Raw genomic sequence first — 19,125 nt, forward strand, 5'->3', positions numbered from 1 at the left:
AGAAATGTGTGGAGGGGTTGACAAACAGGTTTTAATGACTCCAGCCTAAGTGGATGGAAACTTACGACTTCAACTGTATGTACCAGCTCACACTGGGAACCGATTTTCACTCTAGTACCCTTCCCTGGTGGTCTAGTGGTTAGGATTCGGCGCTCTCACCGCTGCGGCCCGGGTTCGATTCCCGGTCAGGGAACTACTCTTTTGCTACATGTTTACTTGTGCAACCTGTCACTATGAATATGGAAGGTTATCGCACATATGTACCAGCTCACACTGGGAACCGATTTGCACTCTAGTACCCTTCCCTGGTGGTCTAGTGGTTAGGATTCGGCGCTCTCACCGCCGCGGCCCGGGTTCGATTCCCGGTAAAGGAAATAGTCTATAGTCTATGCTCCTTGTTTAGTTGTGCATCCTGTCACTATGAATTTAGTAGGTTGTTGCACATATGTACCACTTCAAATTGCAAACTGATTTACCCTGCAGTGTCCTTCCCAGGTGTTCTAGTGGTGCACCAGACCCTCCTGCAGCAAAGCACCCCCAACATGATGCTGTGCTTCACGGTTGGGATGTGTTCTTTGGCTTGCGAGCCCTTTTCGATATAGGACTCGTTTGCCTGTGGATATAGACCATTTTGTACCTGTTTCCTCCAGCATCTTCACAAGGTCCTTTGCTGTAGTTCTGGGATGGATTTGCACTTTTCGACCCAAAGTACGTTCATCTCTAGGAGACAGAACGCGTCTCCTTCCTGAGCGGTATGACGCCTGCGTGGTCCCATGGTGTTTATACTTGCGTACTATTGTTTCTACAGATGAGCGAGGTACCTTCAGGCGTTTGGAAATTGCTCCCAAGGATGAACCAGATTTGTGGAGGTCTACATTTTTTTTCTGAGGTCTTGGCTGATTTCCTTTGGTTTTCCCATGGAGTCAAGCAAAGAGGCACTGAGTTTGAAGGTAGGCCTTGAAATACATCTACAGGTACACCTCCAATTGACTCAAAGGATGTCAATTAGCCTATCAGAAGCTTCTAAAGCCATGACAACTTAGTGTATGTAAACTTCTGACCCACTGGATTTGTGATACACTGAATTATAAGTGAAATAATCGGTCTGTAAACAATTGTTGGAAAAATTACTTGTGTCATGCACAAAGTAGATGTCCTAACCGACTGCCAAAACTATAGTTTGTTAACAAGAAATGTGTGGAGGGGTTGACAAACAGGTTTTAATGACTCCAGCCTAAGTGGATGGAAACTTACGACTTCAACTGTATGTACCAGCTCACACTGGGAACCGATTTTCACTCTAGTACCCTTCCCTGGTGGTCTAGTGGTTAGGATTCGGCGCTCTCACCGCCGCGGCCCGGGTTCGATTCCCGGTCAGGGAACTACTCTTTTGCTACATGTTTACTTGTGCAACCTGTCACTATGAATATGGAAGGTTATCGCACATATGTACCAGCTCACACTGGGAACCGATTTGCACTCTAGTACCCTTCCCTGGTGGTCTAGTGGTTAGGATTCGGCGCTCTCACCGCCGCGGCCCGGGTTCGATTCCCGGTAAAGGAAATAGTCTATAGTCTATGCTCCTTGTTTAGTTGTGCATCCTGTCACTATGAATTTAGTAGGTTGTTGCACATATGTACCACTTCAAATTGCAAACTGATTTGCCCTGCAGTGTCCTTCCCAGGTGTTCTAGTGGTGCACCAGACCCTCCTGCAGCAAAGCACCCCCAACATGATGCTGTGCTTCACGGTTGGGATGTGTTCTTTGGCTTGCGAGCCCTTTTCGATATAGGACTCGTTTGCCTGTGGATATAGACCATTTTGTACCTGTTTCCTCCAGCATCTTCACAAGGTCCTTTGCTGTAGTTCTGGGATGGATTTGCACTTTTCGACCCAAAGTACGTTCATCTCTAGGAGACAGAACGCGTCTCCTTCCTGAGCGGTATGACGCCTGCGTGGTCCCATGGTGTTTATACTTGCGTACTATTGTTTCTACAGATGAGCGAGGTACCTTCAGGCGTTTGGAAATTGCTCCCAAGGATGAACCAGATTTGTGGAGGTCTACATTTTTTTTCTGAGGTCTTGGCTGATTTCCTTTGGTTTTCCCATGGAGTCAAGCAAAGAGGCACTGAGTTTGAAGGTAGGCCTTGAAATACATCTACAGGTACACCTCCAATTGACTCAAAGGATGTCAATTAGCCTATCAGAAGCTTCTAAAGCCATGACATCATTTTCGGGAATTTTCCAAACTGTTTAAAGGCACAGCCAACTTAGTGTATGTAAACTTCTGACCCACTGGATTTGTGATACACTGAATTATAAGTGAAATAATCGGTCTGTAAACAATTGTTGGAAAAATTACTTGTGTCATGCACAAAGTAGATGTCCTAACCGACTGCCAAAACTATAGTTTGTTAACAAGAAATGTGTGGAGGGGTTGACAAACAGGTTTTAATGACTCCAGCCTAAGTGGATGGAAACTTACGACTTCAACTGTATGTACCAGCTCACACTGGGAACCGATTTTCACTCTAGTACCCTTCCCTGGTGGTCTAGTGGTTAGGATTCGGCGCTCTCACCGCCGCGGCCCGGGTTCGATTCCCGGTCAGGGAACTACTCTTTTGCTACATGTTTACTTGTGCAACCTGTCACTATGAATATGGAAGGTTATCGCACATATGTACCAGCTCACACTGGGAACCGATTTGCACTCTAGTACCCTTCCCTGGTGGTCTAGTGGTTAGGATTCGGCGCTCTCACCGCCGCGGCCCGGGTTCGATTCCCGGTAAAGGAAATAGTCTATAGTCTATGCTCCTTGTTTAGTTGTGCATCCTGTCACTATGAATTTAGTAGGTTGTTGCACATATGTACCACTTCAAATTGCAAACTGATTTGCCCTGCAGTGTCCTTCCCAGGTGTTCTAGTGGTGCACCATACCCTCCTGCAGCAAAGCACCCCCAACATGATGCTGTGCTTCACGGTTGGGATGTGTTCTTTGGCTTGCGAGCCCTTTTCGATATAGGACTCGTTTGCCTGTGGATATAGACCATTTTGTACCTGTTTCCTCCAGCATCTTCACAAGGTCCTTTGCTGTAGTTCTGGGATGGATTTGCACTTTTCGACCCAAAGTACGTTCATCTCTAGGAGACAGAACGCGTCTCCTTCCTGAGCGGTATGACGCCTGCGTGGTCCCATGGTGTTTATACTTGCGTACTATTGTTTCTACAGATGAGCGAGGTACCTTCAGGCGTTTGGAAATTGCTCCCAAGGATGAACCAGATTTGTGGAGGTCTACATTTTTTTTCTGAGGTCTTGGCTGATTTCCTTTGGTTTTCCCATAGAGTCAAGCAAAGAGGCACTGAGTTTGAAGGTAGGCCTTGAAATACATCTACAGGTACACCTCCAATTGACTCAAAGGATGTCAATTAGCCTATCAGAAGCTTCTAAAGCCATGACATCATTTTCGGGAATTTTCCAAACTGTTTAAAGGCACAGCCAACTTAGTGTATGTAAACTTCTGACCCACTGGATTTGTGATACACTGAATTATAAGTGAAATAATCGGTCTGTAAACAATTGTTGGAAAAATTACTTGTGTCATGCACAAAGTAGATGTCCTAACCGACTGCCAAAACTATAGTTTGTTAACAAGAAATGTGTGGAGGGGTTGACAAACAGGTTTTAATGACTCCAGCCTAAGTGGATGGAAACTTACGACTTCAACTGTATGTACCAGCTCACACTGGGAACCGATTTTCACTCTAGTACCCTTCCCTGGTGGTCTAGTGGTTAGGATTCGGCGCTCTCACCGTCGCGGCCCGGGTTCGATTCCCGGTCAGGGAACTACTCTTTTGCTACATGTTTACTTGTGCAACCTGTCACTATGAATATGGAAGGTTATCGCACATATGTACCAGCTCACACTGGGAACCGATTTGCACTCTAGTACCCTTCCCTGGTGGTCTAGTGGTTAGGATTCGGCGCTCTCACCGCCGCGGCCCGGGTTCGATTCCCGGTAAAGGAAATAGTCTATAGTCTATGCTCCTTGTTTAGTTGTGCATCCTGTCACTATGAATTTAGTAGGTTGTTGCACATATGTACCACTTCAAATTGCAAACTGATTTGCCCTGCAGTGTCCTTCCCAGGTGTTCTAGTGGTGCACCATACCCTCCTGCAGCAAAGCACCCCCAACATGATGCTGTGCTTCACGGTTGGGATGTGTTCTTTGGCTTGCGAGCCCTTTTCGATATAGGACTCGTTTGCCTGTGGATATAGACCATTTTGTACCTGTTTCCTCCAGCATCTTCACAAGGTCCTTTGCTGTAGTTCTGGGATGGATTTGCACTTTTCGACCCAAAGTACGTTCATCTCTAGGAGACAGAACGCGTCTCCTTCCTGAGCGGTATGACGCCTGCGTGGTCCCATGGTGTTTATACTTGCGTACTATTGTTTCTACAGATGAGCGAGGTACCTTCAGGCGTTTGGAAATTGCTCCCAAGGATGAACCAGATTTGTGGAGGTCTACATTTTTTTTCTGAGGTCTTGGCTGATTTCCTTTGGTTTTCCCATGGAGTCAAGCAAAGAGGCACTGAGTTTGAAGGTAGGCCTTGAAATACATCTACAGGTACACCTCCAATTGACTCAAAGGATGTCAATTAGCCTATCAGAAGCTTCTAAAGCCATGACAACTTAGTGTATGTAAACTTCTGACCCACTGGATTTGTGATACACTGAATTATAAGTGAAATAATCGGTCTGTAAACAATTGTTGGAAAAATTACTTGTGTCATGCACAAAGTAGATGTCCTAACCGACTGCCAAAACTATAGTTTGTTAACAAGAAATGTGTGGAGGGGTTGACAAACAGGTTTTAATGACTCCAGCCTAAGTGGATGGAAACTTACGACTTCAACTGTATGTACCAGCTCACACTGGGAACCGATTTTCACTCTAGTACCCTTCCCTGGTGGTCTAGTGGTTAGGATTCGGCGCTCTCACCGCCGCGGCCCGGGTTCGATTCCCGGTCAGGGAAATAGTCTATGCTCCTTGTTTAGTTGTGCATCCTGTCACTATGAATTTAGTAGGTTGTTGCACATATGTACCACTTCAAATTGCAAACTGATTTGCCCTGCAGTGTCCTTCCCAGGTGTTCTAGTGGTGCACCAGACCCTCCTGCAGCAAAGCACCCCCAACATGATGCTGTGCTTCACGGTTGGGATGTGTTCTTTGGCTTGCGAGCCCTTTTCGATATAGGACTCGTTTGCCTGTGGATATAGACCATTTTGTACCTGTTTCCTCCAGCATCTTCACAAGGTCCTTTGCTGTAGTTCTGGGATGGATTTGCACTTTTCGACCCAAAGTACGTTCATCTCTAGGAGACAGAACGCGTCTCCTTCCTGAGCGGTATGACGCCTGCGTGGTCCCATGGTGTTTATACTTGCGTACTATTGTTTCTACAGATGAGCGAGGTACCTTCAGGCGTTTGGAAATTGCTCCCAAGGATGAACCAGATTTGTGGAGGTCTACATTTTTTTTCTGAGGTCTTGGCTGATTTCCTTTGGTTTTCCCATGGAGTCAAGCAAAGAGGCACTGAGTTTGAAGGTAGGCCTTGAAATACATCTACAGGTACACCTCCAATTGACTCAAAGGATGTCAATTAGCCTATCAGAAGCTTCTAAAGCCATGACATCATTTTCGGGAATTTTCCAAACTGTTTAAAGGCACAGCCAACTTAGTGTATGTAAACTTCTGACCCACTGGATTTGTGATACACTGAATTATAAGTGAAATAATCGGTCTGTAAACAATTGTTGGAAAAATTACTTGTGTCATGCACAAAGTAGATGTCCTAACCGACTGCCAAAACTATAGTTTGTTAACAAGAAATGTGTGGAGGGGTTGACAAACAGGTTTTAATGACTCCAGCCTAAGTGGATGGAAACTTACGACTTCAACTGTATGTACCAGCTCACACTGGGAACCGATTTTCACTCTAGTACCCTTCCCTGGTGGTCTAGTGGTTAGGATTCGGCGCTCTCACCGCCGCGGCCCGGGTTCGATTCCCGGTCAGGGAACTACTCTTTTGCTTCATGTTTACTTGTGCAACCTGTCACTATGAATATGGAAGGTTATCGCACATATGTACCAGCTCACACTGGGAACCGATTTGCACTCTAGTACCCTTCCCTGGTGGTCTAGTGGTTAGGATTCGGCGCTCTCACCGCCGCGGCCCGGGTTCGATTCCCGGTAAAGGAAATAGTCTATAGTCTATGCTCCTTGTTTAGTTGTGCATCCTGTCACTATGAATTTAGTAGGTTGTTGCACATATGTACCACTTCAAATTGCAAACTGATTTGCCCTGCAGTGTCCTTCCCAGGTGTTCTAGTGGTGCACCATACCCTCCTGCAGCAAAGCACCCCCAACATGATGCTGTGCTTCACGGTTGGGATGTGTTCTTTGGCTTGCGAGCCCTTTTCGATATAGGACTCGTTTGCCTGTGGATATAGACCATTTTGTACCTGTTTCCTCCAGCATCTTCACAAGGTCCTTTGCTGTAGTTCTGGGATGGATTTGCACTTTTCGACCCAAAGTACGTTCATCTCTAGGAGACAGAACGCGTCTCCTTCCTGAGCGGTATGACGCCTGCGTGGTCCCATGGTGTTTATACTTGCGTACTATTGTTTCTACAGATGAGCGAGGTACCTTCAGGCGTTTGGAAATTGCTCCCAAGGATGAACCAGATTTGTGGAGGTCTACATTTTTTTTCTGAGGTCTTGGCTGATTTCCTTTGGTTTTCCCATGGAGTCAAGCAAAGAGGCACTGAGTTTGAAGGTAGGCCTTGAAATACATCTACAGGTACACCTCCAATTGACTCAAAGGATGTCAATTAGCCTATCAGAAGCTTCTAAAGCCATGACAACTTAGTGTATGTAAACTTCTGACCCACTGGATTTGTGATACACTGAATTATAAGTGAAATAATCGGTCTGTAAACAATTGTTGGAAAAATTACTTGTGTCATGCACAAAGTAGATGTCCTAACCGACTGCCAAAACTATAGTTTGTTAACAAGAAATGTGTGGAGGGGTTGACAAACAGGTTTTAATGACTCCAGCCTAAGTGGATGGAAACTTACGACTTCAACTGTATGTACCAGCTCACACTGGGAACCGATTTTCACTCTAGTACCCTTCCCTGGTGGTCTAGTGGTTAGGATTCGGCGCTCTCACCGCCGCGGCCCGGGTTCGATTCCCGGTCAGGGAAATAGTCTATGCTCCTTGTTTAGTTGTGCATCCTGTCACTATGAATTTAGTAGGTTGTTGCACATATGTACCACTTCAAATTGCAAACTGATTTGCCCTGCAGTGTCCTTCCCAGGTGTTCTAGTGGTGCACCAGACCCTCCTGCAGCAAAGCACCCCCAACATGATGCTGTGCTTCACGGTTGGGATGTGTTCTTTGGCTTGCGAGCCCTTTTCGATATAGGACTCGTTTGCCTGTGGATATAGACCATTTTGTACCTGTTTCCTCCAGCATCTTCACAAGGTCCTTTGCTGTAGTTCTGGGATGGATTTGCACTTTTCGACCCAAAGTACGTTCATCTCTAGGAGACAGAACGCGTCTCCTTCCTGAGCGGTATGACGCCTGCGTGGTCCCATGGTGTTTATACTTGCGTACTATTGTTTCTACAGATGAGCGAGGTACCTTCAGGCGTTTGGAAATTGCTCCCAAGGATGAACCAGATTTGTGGAGGTCTACATTTTTTTTCTGAGGTCTTGGCTGATTTCCTTTGGTTTTCCCATGGAGTCAAGCAAAGAGGCACTGAGTTTGAAGGTAGGCCTTGAAATACATCTACAGGTACACCTCCAATTGACTCAAAGGATGTCAATTAGCCTATCAGAAGCTTCTAAAGCCATGACATCATTTTCGGGAATTTTCCAAACTGTTTAAAGGCACAGCCAACTTAGTGTATGTAAACTTCTGACCCACTGGATTTGTGATACACTGAATTATAAGTGAAATAATCGGTCTGTAAACAATTGTTGGAAAAATTACTTGTGTCATGCACAAAGTAGATGTCCTAACCGACTGCCAAAACTATAGTTTGTTAACAAGAAATGTGTGGAGGGGTTGACAAACAGGTTTTAATGACTCCAGCCTAAGTGGATGGAAACTTACGACTTCAACTGTATGTACCAGCTCACACTGGGAACCGATTTTCACTCTAGTACCCTTCCCTGGTGGTCTAGTGGTTAGGATTCGGCGCTCTCACCGCCGCGGCCCGGGTTCGATTCCCGGTCAGGGAACTACTCTTTTGCTACATGTTTACTTGTGCAACCTGTCACTATGAATATGGAAGGTTATCGCACATATGTACCAGCTCACACTGGGAACCGATTTGCACTCTAGTACCCTTCCCTGGTGGTCTAGTGGTTAGGATTCGGCGCTCTCACCGCCGCGGCCCGGGTTCGATTCCCGGTAAAGGAAATAGTCTATAGTCTATGCTCCTTGTTTAGTTGTGCATCCTGTCACTATGAATTTAGTAGGTTGTTGCACATATGTACCACTTCAAATTGCAAACTGATTTGCCCTGCAGTGTCCTTCCCAGGTGTTCTAGTGGTGCACCATACCCTCCTGCAGCAAAGCACCCCCAACATGATGCTGTGCTTCACGGTTGGGATGTGTTCTTTGGCTTGCGAGCCCTTTTCGATATAGGACTCGTTTGCCTGTGGATATAGACCATTTTGTACCTGTTTCCTCCAGCATCTTCACAAGGTCCTTTGCTGTAGTTCTGGGATGGATTTGCACTTTTCGACCCAAAGTACGTTCATCTCTAGGAGACAGAACGCGTCTCCTTCCTGAGCGGTATGACGCCTGCGTGGTCCCATGGTGTTTATACTTGCGTACTATTGTTTCTACAGATGAGCGAGGTACCTTCAGGCGTTTGGAAATTGCTCCCAAGGATGAACCAGATTTGTGGAGGTCTACATTTTTTTTCTGAGGTCTTGGCTGATTTCCTTTGGTTTTCCCATAGAGTCAAGCAAAGAGGCACTGAGTTTGAAGGTAGGCCTTGAAATACATCTACAGGTACACCTCCAATTGACTCAAAGGATGTCAATTAGCCTATCAGAAGCTTCTAAAGCCATGACATCATTTTCGGGAATTTTCCAAACTGTTTAAAGGCACAGCCAACTTAGTGTATGTAAACTTCTGACCCACTGGATTTGTGATACACTGAATTATAAGTGAAATAATCGGTCTGTAAACAATTGTTGGAAAAATTACTTGTGTCATGCACAAAGTAGATGTCCTAACCGACTGCCAAAACTATAGTTTGTTAACAAGAAATGTGTGGAGGGGTTGACAAACAGGTTTTAATGACTCCAGCCTAAGTGGATGGAAACTTACGACTTCAACTGTATGTACCAGCTCACACTGGGAACCGATTTTCACTCTAGTACCCTTCCCTGGTGGTCTAGTGGTTAGGATTCGGCGCTCTCACCGCCGTGGCCCGGGTTCGATTCCCGGTCAGGGAACTACTCTTTTGCTACATGTTTACTTGTGCAACCTGTCACTATGAATATGGAAGGTTATCGCACATATGTACCAGCTCACACTGGGAACCGATTTGCACTCTAGTACCCTTCCCTGGTGGTCTAGTGGTTAGGATTCGGCGCTCTCACCGCCGCGGCCCGGGTTCGATTCCCGGTAAAGGAAATAGTCTATAGTCTATGCTCCTTGTTTAGTTGTGCATCCTGTCACTATGAATTTAGTAGGTTGTTGCACATATGTACCACTTCAAATTGCAAACTGATTTGCCCTGCAGTGTCCTTCCCAGGTGTTCTAGTGGTGCACCAGACCCTCCTGCAGCAAAGCACCCCCAACATGATGCTGTGCTTCACGGTTGGGATGTGTTCTTTGGCTTGCGAGCCCTTTTCGATATAGGACTCGTTTGCCTGTGGATATAGACCATTTTGTACCTGTTTCCTCCAGCATCTTCACAAGGTCCTTTGCTGTAGTTCTGGGATGGATTTGCACTTTTCGACCCAAAGTACGTTCATCTCTAGGAGACAGAACGCGTCTCCTTCCTGAGCGGTATGACGCCTGCGTGGTCCCATGGTGTTTATACTTGCGTACTATTGTTTCTACAGATGAGCGAGGTACCTTCAGGCGTTTGGAAATTGCTCCCAAGGATGAACCAGATTTGTGGAGGTCTACATTTTTTTTCTGAGGTCTTGGCTGATTTCCTTTGGTTTTCCCATGGAGTCAAGCAAAGAGGCACTGAGTTTGAAGGTAGGCCTTGAAATACATCTACAGGTACACCTCCAATTGACTCAAAGGATGTCAATTAGCCTATCAGAAGCTTCTAAAGCCATGACAACTTAGTGTATGTAAACTTCTGACCCACTGGATTTGTGATACACTGAATTATAAGTGAAATAATCGGTCTGTAAACAATTGTTGGAAAAATTACTTGTGTCATGCACAAAGTAGATGTCCTAACCGACTGCCAAAACTATAGTTTGTTAACAAGAAATGTGTGGAGGGGTTGACAAACAGGTTTTAATGACTCCAGCCTAAGTGGATGGAAACTTACGACTTCAACTGTATGTACCAGCTCACACTGGGAACCGATTTTCACTCTAGTACCCTTCCCTGGTGGTCTAGTGGTTAGGATTCGGCGCTCTCACCGCCGCGGCCCGGGTTCGATTCCCGGTCAGGGAAATAGTCTATGCTCCTTGTTTACTTGTGCAACCTGTCACTATGAATTTAGTAGGTTGTTGCACATATCGACTTCAAATTGCAAACTGATTTGCCCTGCAGTGTCCTTCCCAGGTGTTCTAGTGGTGCACCAGACCCTCCTGCAGCAAAGCACCCCCAACATGATGCTGTGCTTCACGGTTGGGATGTGTTCTTTGGCTTGCGAGCCCTTTTCGATATAGGACTCGTTTGCCTGTGGGTATAGACCATTTTGTACCTGTTTCCTCCAGCATCTTCACAAGGTCCTTTGCTGTAGTTCTGGGATGGATTTGCACTTTTCGACCCAAAGTACGTTCATCTCTAGGAGACAGAACGCGTCTCCTTCCTGAGCGGTATGACGCCTGCGTGGTCCCATGGTGTTTATACTTGCGTACTATTGTTTCTACAGATGAGCGAGGTACCTTCAGGCGTTTGGAAATTGCTCCCAAGGATGAACCAGATTTGTGGAGGTCTACATTTTTTTTCTGAGGTCTTGGCTGATTTCCTTTGGTTTTCCCATGGAGTCAAGCAAAGAGGCACTGAGTTTGAAGGTAGGCCTTGAAATACATCTACAGGTACACCTCCAATTGACTCAAAGGATGTCAATTAGCCTATCAGAAGCTTCTAAAGCCATGACAACTTAGTGTATGTAAACTTCTGACCCACTGGATTTGTGATACACTGAATTATAAGTGAAATAATCGGTCTGTAAACAATTGTTGGAAAAATTACTTGTGTCATGCACAAAGTAGATGTCCTAACCGACTGCCAAAACTATAGTTTGTTAACAAGAAATGTGTGGAGGGGTTGACAAACAGGTTTTAATGACTCCAGCCTAAGTGGATGGAAACTTACGACTTCAACTGTATGTACCAGCTCACACTGGGAACCGATTTTCACTCTAGTACCCTTCCCTGGTGGTCTAGTGGTTAGGATTCGGCGCTCTCACCGCCGCGGCCCGGGTTCGATTCCCGGTCAGGGAAATAGTCTATGCTCCTTGTTTACTTGTGCAACCTGTCACTATGAATTTAGTAGGTTGTTGCACATATCGACTTCAAATTGCAAACTGATTTGCCCTGCAGTGTCCTTCCCAGGTGTTCTAGTGGTGCACCAGACCCTCCTGCAGCAAAGCACCCCCAACATGATGCTGTGCTTCACGGTTGGGATGTGTTCTTTGGCTTGCGAGCCCTTTTCGATATAGGACTCGTTTGCCTGTGGATATAGACCATTTTGTACCTGTTTCCTCCAGCATCTTCACAAGGTCCTTTGCTGTAGTTCTGGGATGGATTTGCACTTTTCGACCCAAAGTACGTTCATCTCTAGGAGACAGAACGCGTCTCCTTCCTGAGCGGTATGACGCCTGCGTGGTCCCATGGTGTTTATACTTGCGTACTATTGTTTCTACAGATGAGCGAGGTACCTTCAGGCGTTTGGAAATTGCTCCCAAGGATGAACCAGATTTGTGGAGGTCTACATTTTTTTTCTGAGGTCTTGGCTGATTTCCTTTGGTTTTCCCATGGAGTCAAGCAAAGAGGCACTGAGTTTGAAGGTAGGCCTTGAAATACATCTACAGGTACACCTCCAATTGACTCAAAGGATGTCAATTAGCCTATCAGAAGCTTCTAAAGCCATGACATCATTTTCGGGAATTTTCCAAACTGTTTAAAGGCACAGCCAACTTAGTGTATGTAAACTTCTGACCCACTGGATTTGTGATACACTGAATTATAAGTGAAATAATCGGTCTGTAAACAATTGTTGGAAAAATTACTTGTGTCATGCACAAAGTAGATGTCCTAACCGACTGCCAAAACTATAGTTTGTTAACAAGAAATGTGTGGAGGGGTTGACAAACAGGTTTTAATGACTCCAGCCTAAGTGGATGGAAACTTACGACTTCAACTGTATGTACCAGCTCACACTGGGAACCGATTTTCACTCTAGTACCCTTCCCTGGTGGTCTAGTGGTTAGGATTCGGCGCTCTCACCGCCGCGGCCCGGGTTCGATTCCCGGTCAGGGAACTACTCTTTTGCTACATGTTTACTTGTGCAACCTGTCACTATGAATATGGAAGGTTATCGCACATATGTACCAGCTCACACTGGGAACCGATTTGCACTCTAGTACCCTTCCCTGGTGGTCTAGTGGTTAGGATTCGGCGCTCTCACCGCCGCGGCCCGGGTTCGATTCCCGGTAAAGGAAATAGTCTATGCTCCTTGTTTAGTTGTGCATCCTGTCACTATGAATTTAGTAGGTTGTTGCACATATGTACCACTTCAAATTGCAAACTGATTTGCCCTGCAGTGTCCTTCCCAGGTGTTCTAGTGGTGCACCAGACCCTCCTGCAGCAAAGCACCCCCAACATGATGCTGTGCTTCACGGTTTGGCTTGCGAGCCCTTTTCGATATAGGACTCGTTTGCCTGTGGATATAGACCATTTTGTACCTGTTTCCTCCAGCATCTTCACAAGGTCCTTTGCTGTAGTTCTGGGATGGATTTGCACTTTTCGACCCAAAGTACGTTCATCTCTAGGAGACAGAACGCGTCTCCTTCCTGAGCGGTATGACGCCTGCGTGGTCCCATGGTGTTTATACTTGCGTACTATTGTTTCTACAGATGAGCGAGGTACCTTCAGGCGTTTGGAAATTGCTCCCAAGGATGAACCAGATTTGTGGAGGTCTACATTTTTTTTCTGAGGTCTTGGCTGATTTCCTTTGGTTTTCCCATGGAGTCAAGCAAAGAGGCACTGAGTTTGAAGGTAGGCCTTGAAATACATCTACAGGTACACCTCCAATTGACTCAAAGGATGTCAATTAGCCTATCAGAAGCTTCTAAAGCCATGACATCATTTTCGGGAATTTTCCAAACTGTTTAAAGGCACAGCCAACTTAGTGTATGTAAACTTCTGACCCACTGGATTTGTGATACACTGAATTATAAGTGAAATAATCGGTCTGTAAACAATTGTTGGAAAAATTACTTGTGTCATGCACAAAGTAGATGTCCTAACCGACTGCCAAAACTATAGTTTGTTAACAAGAAATGTGTGGAGGGGTTGACAAACAGGTTTTAATGACTCCAGCCTAAGTGGATGGAAACTTACGACTTCAACTGTATGTACCAGCTCACACTGGGAACCGATTTTCACTCTAGTACCCTTCCCTGGTGGTCTAGTGGTTAGGATTCGGCGCTCTCACCGCCGCGGCCCGGGTTCGATTCCCGGTCAGGGAACTACTCTTTTGCTACATGTTTACTTGTGCAACCTGTCACTATGAATATGGAAGGTTATCGCACATATGTACCAGCTCACACTGGGAACCGATTTGCACTCTAGTACCCTTCCCTGGTGGTCTAGTGGTTAGGATTCGGCGCTCTCACCGCCGCGGCCTGGGTTCGATTCCCGGTAAAGGAAATAGTCTATGCTCCTTGTTTAGTTGTGCATCCTGTCACTATGAATTTAGTAGGTTGTTGCACATATGTACCACTTCAAATTGCAAACTGATTTGCCCTGCAGTGTCCTTCCCAGGTGTTCTAGTGGTGCACCAGACCCTCCTGCAGCAAAGCACCCCCAACATGATGCTGTGCTTCACGGTTTGGCTTGCGAGCCCTTTTCGATATAGGACTCGTTTGCCTGTGGATATAGACCATTTTGTACCTGTTTCCTCCAGCATCTTCACAAGGTCCTTTGCTGTAGTTCTGGGATGGATTTGCACTTTTCGACCCAAAGTACGTTCATCTCTAGGAGACAGAACGCGTCTCCTTCCTGAGCGGTATGACGCCTGCGTGGTCCCATGGTGTTTATACTTGCGTACTATTGTTTCTACAGATGAGCGAGGTACCTTCAGGCGTTTGGAAATTGCTCCCAAGGATGAACCAGATTTGTGGAGGTCTACATTTTTTTTCTGAGGTCTTGGCTGATTTCCTTTGGTTTTCCCATGGAGTCAAGCAAAGAGGCACTGAGTTTGAAGGTAGGCCTTGAAATACATCTACAGGTACACCTCCAATTGACTCAAAGGATGTCAATTAGCCTATCAGAAGCTTCTAAAGCCATGACATCATTTTCGGGAATTTTCCAAACTGTTTAAAGGCACAGCCAACTTAGTGTATGTAAACTTCTGACCCACTGGATTTGTGATACACTGAATTATAAGTGAAATAATCGGTCTGTAAACAATTGTTGGAAAAATTACTTGTGTCATGCACAAAGTAGATGTCCTAACCGACTGCCAAAACTATAGTTTGTTAACAAGAAATGTGTGGAGGGGTTGACAAACAGGTTTTAATGACTCCAGCCTAAGTGGATGGAAACTTACGACTTCAACTGTATGTACCAGCTCACACTGGGAACCGATTTTCACTCTAGTACCCTTCCCTGGTGGTCTAGTGGTTAGGATTCGGCGCTCTCACCGCCGTGGCCCGGGTTCGATTCCCGGTCAGGGAAATAGTCTATGCTCCTTGTTTACTTGTGCAACCTGTCACTATGAATTTAGTAGGTTGTTGCACATATGTACCACTTCAAATTGCAAACTGATTTGCCCTGCAGTGTCCTTCCCAGGTGTTCTAGTGGTGCACCAGACCCTCCTGCAGCAAAGCACCCCCAACATGATGCTGTGCTTCACGGTTGGGATGTGTTCTTTGGCTTGCGAGCCCTTTTCGATATAGGACTCGTTTGCCTGTGGATATAGACCATTTTGTACCTGTTTCCTCCAGCATCTTCACAAGGTCCTTTGCTGTAGTTCTGGGATGGATTTGCACTTTTCGACCCAAAGTACGTTCATCTCTAGGAGACAGAACGCGTCTCCTTCCTGAGCGGTATGACGCCTGCGTGGTCCCATGGTGTTTATACTTGCGTACTATTGTTTCTACAGATGAGCGAGGTACCTTCAGGCGTTTGGAAATTGCTCCCAAGGATGAACCAGATTTGTGGAGGTCTACATTTTTTTTCTGAGGTCTTGGCTGATTTCCTTTGGTTTTCCCATGGAGTCAAGCAAAGAGGCACTGAGTTTGAAGGTAGGCCTTGAAATACATCTACAGGTACACCTCCAATTGACTCAAAGGATGTCAATTAGCCTATCAGAAGCTTCTAAAGCCATGACATCATTTTCGGGAATTTTCCAAACTGTTTAAAGGCACAGCCAACTTAGTGTATGTAAACTTCTGACCCACTGGATTTGTGATACACTGAATTATAAGTGAAATAATCGGTCTGTAAACAATTGTTGGAAAAATTACTTGTGTCATGCACAAAGTAGATGTCCTAACCGACTGCCAAAACTATAGTTTGTTAACAAGAAATGTGTGGAGGGGTTGACAAACAGGTTTTAATGACTCCAGCCTAAGTGGATGGAAACTTACGACTTCAACTGTATGTACCAGCTCACACTGGGAACCGATTTTCACTCTAGTACCCTTCCCTGGTGGTCTAGTGGTTAGGATTCGGCGCTCTCACCGCCGCGGCCTGGGTTCGATTCCCGGTAAAGGAAATAGTCTATGCTCCTTGTTTAGTTGTGCATCCTGTCACTATGAATTTAGTAGGTTGTTGCACATATGTACCACTTCAAATTGCAAACTGATTTGCCCTGCAGTGTCCTTCCCAGGTGTTCTAGTGGTGCACCAGACCCTCCTGCAGCAAAGCACCCCCAACATGATGCTGTGCTTCACGGTTTGGCTTGCGAGCCCTTTTCGATATAGGACTCGTTTGCCTGTGGATATAGACCATTTTGTACCTGTTTCCTCCAGCATCTTCACAAGGTCCTTTGCTGTAGTTCTGGGATGGATTTGCACTTTTCGACCCAAAGTACGTTCATCTCTAGGAGACAGAACGCGTCTCCTTCCTGAGCGGTATGACGCCTGCGTGGTCCCATGGTGTTTATACTTGCGTACTATTGTTTCTACAGATGAGCGAGGTACCTTCAGGCGTTTGGAAATTGCTCCCAAGGATGAACCAGATTTGTGGAGGTCTACATTTTTTTTCTGAGGTCTTGGCTGATTTCCTTTGGTTTTCCCATGGAGTCAAGCAAAGAGGCACTGAGTTTGAAGGTAGGCCTTGAAATACATCTACAGGTACACCTCCAATTGACTCAAAGGATGTCAATTAGCCTATCAGAAGCTTCTAAAGCCATGACATCATTTTCGGGAATTTTCCAAACTGTTTAAAGGCACAGCCAACTTAGTGTATGTAAACTTCTGACCCACTGGATTTGTGATACACTGAATTATAAGTGAAATAATCGGTCTGTAAACAATTGTTGGAAAAATTACTTGTGTCATGCACAAAGTAGATGTCCTAACCGACTGCCAAAACTATAGTTTGTTAACAAGAAATGTGTGGAGGGGTTGACAAACAGGTTTTAATGACTCCAGCCTAAGTGGATGGAAACTTACGACTTCAACTGTATGTACCAGCTCACACTGGGAACCGATTTTCACTCTAGTACCCTTCCCTGGTGGTCTAGTGGTTAGGATTCGGCGCTCTCACCGCCGCGGCCCGGGTTCGATTCCCGGTCAGGGAACTACTCTTTTGCTACATGTTTACTTGTGCAACCTGTCACTATGAATATGGAAGGTTATCGCACATATGTACCAGCTCACACTGGGAACCGATTTGCACTCTAGTACCCTTCCCTGGTGGTCTAGTGGTTAGGATTCGGCGCTCTCACCGCCGCGGCCCGGGTTTGATTCCCGGTAAAGGAAATAGTCTATGCTCCTTGTTTAGTTGTGCATCCTGTCACTATGAATTTAGTAGGTTGTTGCACATATGTACCACTTCAAATTGCAAACTGATTTGCCCTGCAGTGTCCTTCCCAGGTGTTCTAGTGGTGCACCAGACCCTCCTGCAGCAAAGCACCCCCAACATGATGCTGTGCTTCACGGTTTGGCTTGCGAGCCCTTTTCGATATAGGACTCGTTTGCCTGTGGATATAGACCATTTTGTACCTGTTTCCTCCAGCATCTTCACAAGGTCCTTTGCTGTAGTTCTGGGATGGATTTGCACTTTTCGACCCAAAGTACGTTCATCTCTAGGAGACAGAACGCGTCTCCTTCCTGAGTGGTATGACGCCTGCGTGGTCCCATGGTGTTTATACTTGCGTACTATTGTTTCTACAGATGAGCGAGGTACCTTCAGGCGTTTGGAAATTGCTCCCAAGGATGAACCAGATTTGTGGAGGTCTACATTTTTTTTCTGAGGTCTTGGCTGATTTCCTTTGGTTTTCCCATGGAGTCAAGCAAAGAGGCACTGAGTTTGAAGGTAGGCCTTGAAATACATCTACAGGTACACCTCCAATTGACTCAAAGGATGTCAATTAGCCTATCAGAAGCTTCTAAAGCCATGACATCATTTTCGGGAATTTTCCAAACTGTTTAAAGGCACAGCCAACTTAGTGTATGTAAACTTCTGACCCACTGGATTTGTGATACACTGAATTATAAGTGAAATAATCGGTCTGTAAACAATTGTTGGAAAAATTACTTGTGTCATGCACAAAGTAGATGTCCTAACCGACTGCCAAAACTATAGTTTGTTAACAAGAAATGTGTGGAGGGGTTGACAAACAGGTTTTAATGACTCCAGCCTAAGTGGATGGAAACTTACGACTTCAACTGTATGTACCAGCTCACACAGGGAATCGATTTTCACTCTAGTACCCTTCCCTGGTGGTCTAGTGGTTAGGATTCGGCGCTCTCACCGCCGCGGCCCGGGTTCGATTCCCGGTCAGGGAACTACTCTTTTGCTACATGTTTACTTGTGCAACCTGTCACTATGAATATGGAAGGTTATCGCACATATGTACCAGCTCACACTGGGAACCGATTTGCACTCTAGTACCCTTCCCTGGTGGTCTAGTGGTTAGGATTCGGCGCTCTCACCGCCGCGGCCCGGGTTCGATTCCCGGTCAGGGAACTACTCTTTTGCTACATGTTTACTTGTGCAACCTGTCACTATGAATATGGAAGGTTATCGCACATATGTACCAGCTCACACTGGGAACCGATTTGCACTCTAGTACCCTTCCCTGGTGGTCTAGTGGTTAGGATTCGGCGCTCTCACCGCCGCGGCCCGGGTTCGATTCCCGGTAAAGGAAATAGTCTATGCTCCTTGTTTAGTTGTGCATCCTGTCACTATGAATTTAGTAGGTTGTTGCACTTCAAATTACGAACCTATCACCACTATAAAAATATATTATATGCCATTGTGTACTTTTGAATAAATCTATGGTTAATGCTACATTTATGACATGAATACAAAAATATCCTCCTTCGACACGGATTTGAAACAGCGATCTAAGGATATAAGCATTCACCGTTCTGCAGTCCTCCGCTCTACCAACTGACTTCATTTTTCCTCATTTGTGAGTTAGCTTGGATTGTTTTTTAATTAGGAAAC

The 19,125-nt window shown here is 45.7% G+C and overlaps 28 non-coding genes across 28 annotated transcripts; all 28 read left to right on the forward strand.

Moving 5' to 3' along the window:
- Window positions 1-121: 121 nt before the first annotated feature.
- Window positions 122-193, forward strand: trnae-cuc. Its single transcript has one exon. It is a non-coding gene; the product is annotated as a tRNA-Glu (tRNA).
- A 109-nt stretch (window positions 194-302) lies between these two features.
- Window positions 303-374, forward strand: trnae-cuc. Its single transcript has one exon. It is a non-coding gene; the product is annotated as a tRNA-Glu (tRNA).
- A 936-nt stretch (window positions 375-1,310) lies between these two features.
- trnae-cuc lies at window positions 1,311-1,382 on the forward strand. Its single transcript has one exon. It is a non-coding gene; the product is annotated as a tRNA-Glu (tRNA).
- Window positions 1,383-1,491: 109 nt separating this feature from the next.
- Window positions 1,492-1,563, forward strand: trnae-cuc. Its single transcript has one exon. It is a non-coding gene; the product is annotated as a tRNA-Glu (tRNA).
- Window positions 1,564-2,540: 977 nt separating this feature from the next.
- Window positions 2,541-2,612, forward strand: trnae-cuc. Its single transcript has one exon. It is a non-coding gene; the product is annotated as a tRNA-Glu (tRNA).
- Window positions 2,613-2,721: 109 nt separating this feature from the next.
- trnae-cuc lies at window positions 2,722-2,793 on the forward strand. Its single transcript has one exon. It is a non-coding gene; the product is annotated as a tRNA-Glu (tRNA).
- Window positions 2,794-3,770: 977 nt separating this feature from the next.
- On the forward strand, window positions 3,771-3,842 carry trnae-cuc. Its single transcript has one exon. It is a non-coding gene; the product is annotated as a tRNA-Glu (tRNA).
- Window positions 3,843-3,951: 109 nt separating this feature from the next.
- trnae-cuc lies at window positions 3,952-4,023 on the forward strand. Its single transcript has one exon. It is a non-coding gene; the product is annotated as a tRNA-Glu (tRNA).
- Window positions 4,024-4,959: 936 nt separating this feature from the next.
- On the forward strand, window positions 4,960-5,031 carry trnae-cuc. The gene has a single exon. It is a non-coding gene; the product is annotated as a tRNA-Glu (tRNA).
- A 970-nt stretch (window positions 5,032-6,001) lies between these two features.
- On the forward strand, window positions 6,002-6,073 carry trnae-cuc. Its single transcript has one exon. It is a non-coding gene; the product is annotated as a tRNA-Glu (tRNA).
- A 109-nt stretch (window positions 6,074-6,182) lies between these two features.
- On the forward strand, window positions 6,183-6,254 carry trnae-cuc. The gene has a single exon. It is a non-coding gene; the product is annotated as a tRNA-Glu (tRNA).
- A 936-nt stretch (window positions 6,255-7,190) lies between these two features.
- Window positions 7,191-7,262, forward strand: trnae-cuc. The gene has a single exon. It is a non-coding gene; the product is annotated as a tRNA-Glu (tRNA).
- A 970-nt stretch (window positions 7,263-8,232) lies between these two features.
- Window positions 8,233-8,304, forward strand: trnae-cuc. Its single transcript has one exon. It is a non-coding gene; the product is annotated as a tRNA-Glu (tRNA).
- Window positions 8,305-8,413: 109 nt separating this feature from the next.
- On the forward strand, window positions 8,414-8,485 carry trnae-cuc. Its single transcript has one exon. It is a non-coding gene; the product is annotated as a tRNA-Glu (tRNA).
- A 977-nt stretch (window positions 8,486-9,462) lies between these two features.
- Window positions 9,463-9,534, forward strand: trnae-cuc. The gene has a single exon. It is a non-coding gene; the product is annotated as a tRNA-Glu (tRNA).
- A 109-nt stretch (window positions 9,535-9,643) lies between these two features.
- trnae-cuc lies at window positions 9,644-9,715 on the forward strand. The gene has a single exon. It is a non-coding gene; the product is annotated as a tRNA-Glu (tRNA).
- A 936-nt stretch (window positions 9,716-10,651) lies between these two features.
- On the forward strand, window positions 10,652-10,723 carry trnae-cuc. Its single transcript has one exon. It is a non-coding gene; the product is annotated as a tRNA-Glu (tRNA).
- A 926-nt stretch (window positions 10,724-11,649) lies between these two features.
- On the forward strand, window positions 11,650-11,721 carry trnae-cuc. The gene has a single exon. It is a non-coding gene; the product is annotated as a tRNA-Glu (tRNA).
- A 967-nt stretch (window positions 11,722-12,688) lies between these two features.
- trnae-cuc lies at window positions 12,689-12,760 on the forward strand. Its single transcript has one exon. It is a non-coding gene; the product is annotated as a tRNA-Glu (tRNA).
- Window positions 12,761-12,869: 109 nt separating this feature from the next.
- Window positions 12,870-12,941, forward strand: trnae-cuc. Its single transcript has one exon. It is a non-coding gene; the product is annotated as a tRNA-Glu (tRNA).
- A 957-nt stretch (window positions 12,942-13,898) lies between these two features.
- On the forward strand, window positions 13,899-13,970 carry trnae-cuc. Its single transcript has one exon. It is a non-coding gene; the product is annotated as a tRNA-Glu (tRNA).
- A 109-nt stretch (window positions 13,971-14,079) lies between these two features.
- trnae-cuc lies at window positions 14,080-14,151 on the forward strand. Its single transcript has one exon. It is a non-coding gene; the product is annotated as a tRNA-Glu (tRNA).
- A 957-nt stretch (window positions 14,152-15,108) lies between these two features.
- Window positions 15,109-15,180, forward strand: trnae-cuc. Its single transcript has one exon. It is a non-coding gene; the product is annotated as a tRNA-Glu (tRNA).
- A 970-nt stretch (window positions 15,181-16,150) lies between these two features.
- Window positions 16,151-16,222, forward strand: trnae-cuc. The gene has a single exon. It is a non-coding gene; the product is annotated as a tRNA-Glu (tRNA).
- A 957-nt stretch (window positions 16,223-17,179) lies between these two features.
- Window positions 17,180-17,251, forward strand: trnae-cuc. Its single transcript has one exon. It is a non-coding gene; the product is annotated as a tRNA-Glu (tRNA).
- A 1,138-nt stretch (window positions 17,252-18,389) lies between these two features.
- On the forward strand, window positions 18,390-18,461 carry trnae-cuc. Its single transcript has one exon. It is a non-coding gene; the product is annotated as a tRNA-Glu (tRNA).
- Window positions 18,462-18,570: 109 nt separating this feature from the next.
- Window positions 18,571-18,642, forward strand: trnae-cuc. The gene has a single exon. It is a non-coding gene; the product is annotated as a tRNA-Glu (tRNA).
- Window positions 18,643-18,751: 109 nt separating this feature from the next.
- Window positions 18,752-18,823, forward strand: trnae-cuc. The gene has a single exon. It is a non-coding gene; the product is annotated as a tRNA-Glu (tRNA).
- Window positions 18,824-19,125: the final 302 nt, after the last annotated feature.

Source organism: Oncorhynchus mykiss, chromosome 19 (assembly GCF_013265735.2).
Source record: "Oncorhynchus mykiss isolate Arlee chromosome 19, USDA_OmykA_1.1, whole genome shotgun sequence".
NCBI classification, from domain to species: domain Eukaryota; kingdom Metazoa; phylum Chordata; class Actinopteri; order Salmoniformes; family Salmonidae; genus Oncorhynchus; species Oncorhynchus mykiss.